We start from the raw sequence: 4,982 nt of genomic DNA on the forward strand, positions 1-4,982 counted from the left end.
TATCCCCTTCTACCTTTCTGCTGAAGCTGAAGATGCAATCACATCTTTGAACCATCTGGTTTTTAATTTATTATTCTCCCCCATTGCATTGATGGGCTCTCTCGTTTTTCTGTCAGGGTAACAAGTTGGCTCCTGTTTATCTAAGATATGTTAACACGCTGTTCCTCTTCTGGGCACTCGCTCGGTCTATTGTATCTCCTGAAATTAAACACCGGGGACTTTTCAGTATTATTTTCTTCATCAGAACAGAGAATACCCCCTACCTTTACAGCCTCTCTTCCTCCTTTTGTTGTTCCAGTGAACATTTTATGACTCTCGCTAAATTTAGGTAAATATCTTATTTTTCTGTCCTCTCCACATCATTCCCAGGATGATTCACTGGAGCCTGCCTCGACATATTCCTGTGTGAGGAACCTGGTGAGGAACCCACTCATGTGAGGCCACAGAGCCTTCAGGATTCCCCAAAGGAGGCACAGGAATCCCTGCAGAGCTCCTGGTGTGTCCCCACAGGGCAGGACACAAGATTTGGGAAAATCCTTCCATGGGTTGGTTCTCTCACCCACAAAATGAGCAGCTTGGAGCAGTGGGGCCCCTCACAGAGCCATGGGCAGCTCCTGTCCCTGCCAGGGGCTGGCAGCCCCGAGCTGTGACAGGGAGCTGTGCATTCCCAGGATGGCTGGGAAGTTCCAGGTAATCACAGCATGGAGAATAATGTGGATTTATATTTGCTACTTTACTTTTCTATGGTACCTCCCAAGAGCCTTCTGAGGCATTCCATTCTTTAATAAGCTGAAAGTGCTCCAAGATTTTTCTAATGGAAATGATATAGGAGCACACAATGTTATTATTAAAACCTCTCCCTTTTTCTCTAGGAACTGCTAAAATACATTTACAGTTTATATCCTTTTTGGTGAGCATTAAAGTTTCTAATTTAAAATAATAAAGCCTGGTTTGCTCACTTTCTTTCCCTTCTATTTCAAAAATATAAAAACCTGACAGTTTTCTAACTATTCTTATTTTGCTGAGTGATTTTTGGATTTCAATAAAAGTAACACTGTGGTTACAACACTTTGTGAGATAAGCAAAGAGATTTTTTTTTACAGCACAATTATGGAAATTTCAAAGAATCTTATAAATATCCTGCTATTTGCATATATGAGATAAGCATATTTTAGTAATGGTTATGACAGGCTAGCAAGGAAAATGTGTGGGACAGCCATCCAGCAAATACATGCAAACATGAGGGGGTGTCTGTGCACTTCCCCAGTGAAAGCCATGCTCAGTGGGCGCAGGATCCCCGGGAACACGTGGAGCTCCCCAAGGAAGGGACCACCCCTACCCTGTGACTCAGTTTCCCCGTGCTGGCGCAGGATCAGCACTATGTCCTTAACGCCACAGGGCAGGTTGGTCAGCCCAGTGGTGAGGCAGGAGTTGATAGCCCCGCTCTGGGTTTTGCTTGCCCTCAGCAGGGTACAAAGGCTGGGGCTCGCCAGGCCCTGGGGCCAGCGGGGCTTGGTGCTGGGGACACGGGGACCCCCCAGCAGCCGCTGCCTCCCTCTGCCACAGCCCTCACACCTCGGGGACAAGGAGCCTCTCCCAGGCAGGTCAGCTCTGCCAGAAGGCCAACACAGCCCCCAGTGCTCCTGAAAAACCAGCTGAGGCTTCAACACACACCCAGCCACATCTCCACTGAACCTCCCTGAGAATGGAGCCAGAGCTGCTTTCTGAACTGAACAGTGCTTTTCTTCTGTTGTTTGCCTTTGTATTTTTAAGTTGGAAATTGCTCCTCTGGTTATGCCTCAGAGCTGCTGGGAAGCTCCTAGAATTAGTGTGGCAATTTTCTCAGTCCTTTGTTGAAAAGGAGGAGTCCACATAGAAAAAAATGCACTGGCATTCCAGCTGCATAAATAGCATAAATCACTGTCAAACAAAAAGACAATTTAGCTAAAAGAAACCCCAAACAAACAACCCCCTCCACACACACTTCTGTGTCCCCATTAGAACCACAGGTTTCCATTCTGTAGATCTCCCAGCCATCTGCTTGGCCCTTGAAAGAGTCCTTGAGAAACCAAAAAATGAAAACCACTTACTTTCCGAAAACTAATCTTGGCTTCCCGGTGCCTGGCTTTCAGGGGAGTTCCACTCGAGGCTTGATTTCTGTAAGTGCAGATACTCAGTATGTCCTGAACAATTAGATGCCTTTGAGGATGTTGAAAGCTAGACATAAAAAACCCAAATCAATCCAGAGTCTTGTTTGACAACTGACACTACTTCTAATGCAGGAAAAAAAAAAAAAAAAATCCAACCACTAAATAAAATAGTAATTAAAAACCCCCCAGAAAGCTCAAAACTTAAAACCTACCAAATTGTTCCTTGACTCTTTAGGTTTTAAACCATACATTTTTTCTACACATTTTTCTTTAGCCTGCCTAGAAGAAGTTACAGAGGTACAGATCCATCTTTTTTCTTCTCTGCTGAGGCAGATGACCTTTTTCCAGAAGCCAAAGTCCCCTGGCTTGTGCAGCACAGCCAGGGACCTTCAGGAGGTTCACTGAGGGGTGGTAATGGTTTTCTTCTGGTCCCTGGTGGCTGCAAATCCTTCTTCCTTGCCAAAAATTTGGGCAGAGATGGGCTGAGAGCATTACCCAGAGCCTACAGGTTCTCTGAGGCCCATTGACTCAGCCTCTGGGCAGGAAAGGAGTTATGGCACGAGGAGTCTGACTGAAGCAGGAGCGGGGCTGGAGCTGCCCAAACTGCAGGCACTTCTGCTATAACTTGTTCCCGAGCTCTCACAGGAGTCTGTCCCTTCTGTAAGGGAGACAGGAGGGATTACAGGCAACCGCTGCCTCCCAAGCACCTGATATTCACAAGAAAAATAGAAGAGCAGGGGAAGGGGCAGTTTTGCCTCGTCAGCTAATGATCCTTGACTCTCTTACTTTGTGTTTTTGGTAGCAAACAGAAAGAGGTCACACATGAAACTGTGGAAGTGTGAGGTGTCTTTATTAAATATATCAATGGAGTTTATTAAATGGAACAAGCAGTACCGGGTAGTGTGAGCCAGCGCTGGATGGGCTCGGGGTCACGCCGGCCTCCTGCCTCGGTGTCACCGGCGCTGGATTAATGCTATGAGCTCACAGCGTGGGCCTGATTAGAAGGCCGGGTCCCAGTTGGTTTTACCTCTGCCCTCTGCCCAGGCTTTGTTTGCAGCGTGAGCAGGGAGCTTTTCAGCTCATCACCCAGGCCACGCACCGAGGGCTTCCCCGTCCGGCAGGAGCTGCAGTCCTGATCTCCTATCATCCGTTGATTGTTTGGGCTCTGGAAGAGTCTTCCTTTTTGAAGATCTTTTTCTTTACTTTTTTTAATCTTCCCCCCCCACCCCTTTTCTTCTCATTTTCAACTTGCACCAGGAGGGCAGAACAGAAGAGGCTGCTCAAAGACGTTTTTAGCTTGCTTCCTCTCAAGACATCCTAGCTCATGGCAGAAGAAACAAGTTCCTCTGAGAGGAAAAAGACCCTCCACCATAACAAGGCAGTTTTCCCCTTCAGAGCTGCTGGATTGCTTGGGCAGGCTGGGGAGGGCCGAAGATGGAGAAACAAAGAGCAGCGCAGGCTGCCACGAGGGGTGAGGGAGGATGTGGTGTGATCCGGAGGAAGGCAGGAGGGAGGAAGGGATTTAGCATGATGGTGATGGCTGTGTGATTAGAGGTGACAGGAACAATAGTGCATGGCTGTGTCTACACTGCTTGTTAGACACACGCCGGCCTCTCAGGAAAGGGGGAACGCAATACTTTTAAATTAAAGTGGATGGGACTGTGCAATGGAAGGAAGAGAAAAGGAAATAAAACATAAGGACTTTCAAGCTGTTGGATGAGCTAGTGTTTTTCTTCCAGCCACAGGAAAGCATGACTGGCTCTGGGAAAGTGAGGCTGATGCAGCTTTAAGCCATCCTTGTACATATCCAGTCGTGGATGACCGGGGAACTCAGACACATCGGGGATGCCGGCCAGAGAGCTCCACCTCCAGCCCAAGCTACTGCCCAGTACTGCTTTTACCCCACTGACCATCTGCCCTGCCCACAGAAAGTGCTTTGCTCTGACAGAGAGGGTGCAACCCAGTGAGAAGATGTGGGTATCTCAGGGAGCATCCCTGACAGCTCTAAGTGTGAAACACAGGCAACACCACACTGCACGCAGACTGTGCACGCATCGTGGGCGGAACAGAAAGACCCCAACACCACCCAGCCCTGTTCCCAGCTTCAGCAACACTGATGCACAACACAGCTGGAAGAGCAATTCTTACCCACCACAGCAGATCCCTGTTTCTGTGCTGATCCAGGTCTGGTGATGGTTAACACTCACTCCTTTCTGTCATCTGAAAAGTAAAGACATCTTTCCTTATGGCTTAGTGCTTTTCTGCTTTCCAAAGCTTTGGCTGTGATTGATGAAGGTGCCTGACATTGTCAGAACTCACTTGAACTAATAAACAATGGAAATGCCTTTATTTGTGCTAGTGCCAGATCCATCCCACTCGCAGCCCAAGGTGCGCTCTTTCCTGGGAGCCCATGATATACTACCTGAGCCCCTACTCACCATTCTTCATGTTGATTATTTACCATTTTCTACCTTTTATCTATTCTATGAACATTTTGCCCTAATTGCTCAGCTATTTGTTGATTATCCTGCTGCAGTCGTTTGTCAGATCCTGTTATTCATTAATCTGTGAGACCCTTCGGTTGCTATTCATCTGATAAGGAAGTTTTTACCATCAGTCCTCTCAGAATCATATCTCACTTCATGTCAAGGTCTTAAGAGGAATAGAATCATGGCTGACTGCAGTTGTTTGTGGAGTCATTTAGATGGGAACACCACATCCTAGTTTTTGCCAGTCACCTGTACTAACTTCCTTAAAGCTTCCTTTAGAAGCTAAATTCTTCATATCCTGAGGTTTGTGGGCATTCTGCTCTGTGCAGATGCTGCTTTGTAA

General features: G+C 47.2%; 1 long non-coding RNA gene across 1 annotated transcript in view; it reads right to left on the reverse strand.

Moving 5' to 3' along the window:
- The window catches only part of LOC108448625, a 21,981-nt gene extending 17,374 nt beyond the window's left edge, over positions 1–4,607 (reverse strand). Inside the window, exons 1-2 of the long non-coding RNA XR_001864579.1 lie at positions 4,299–4,607; positions 2,091–2,217 (exon numbers count right to left, since the gene is read on the reverse strand). This is a non-coding gene — a long non-coding RNA (uncharacterized LOC108448625). The remainder of the gene's footprint in view (positions 1–2,090; positions 2,218–4,298) is intronic.
- Between the last annotated feature and the right edge of the window lie 375 nt (positions 4,608–4,982).

The sequence above is a fragment of the Corvus brachyrhynchos genome, unplaced genomic scaffold (assembly GCF_000691975.1).
Source record: "Corvus brachyrhynchos isolate BGI_N302 unplaced genomic scaffold, ASM69197v1 scaffold220, whole genome shotgun sequence".
Lineage (NCBI taxonomy): Eukaryota > Metazoa > Chordata > Aves > Passeriformes > Corvidae > Corvus > Corvus brachyrhynchos.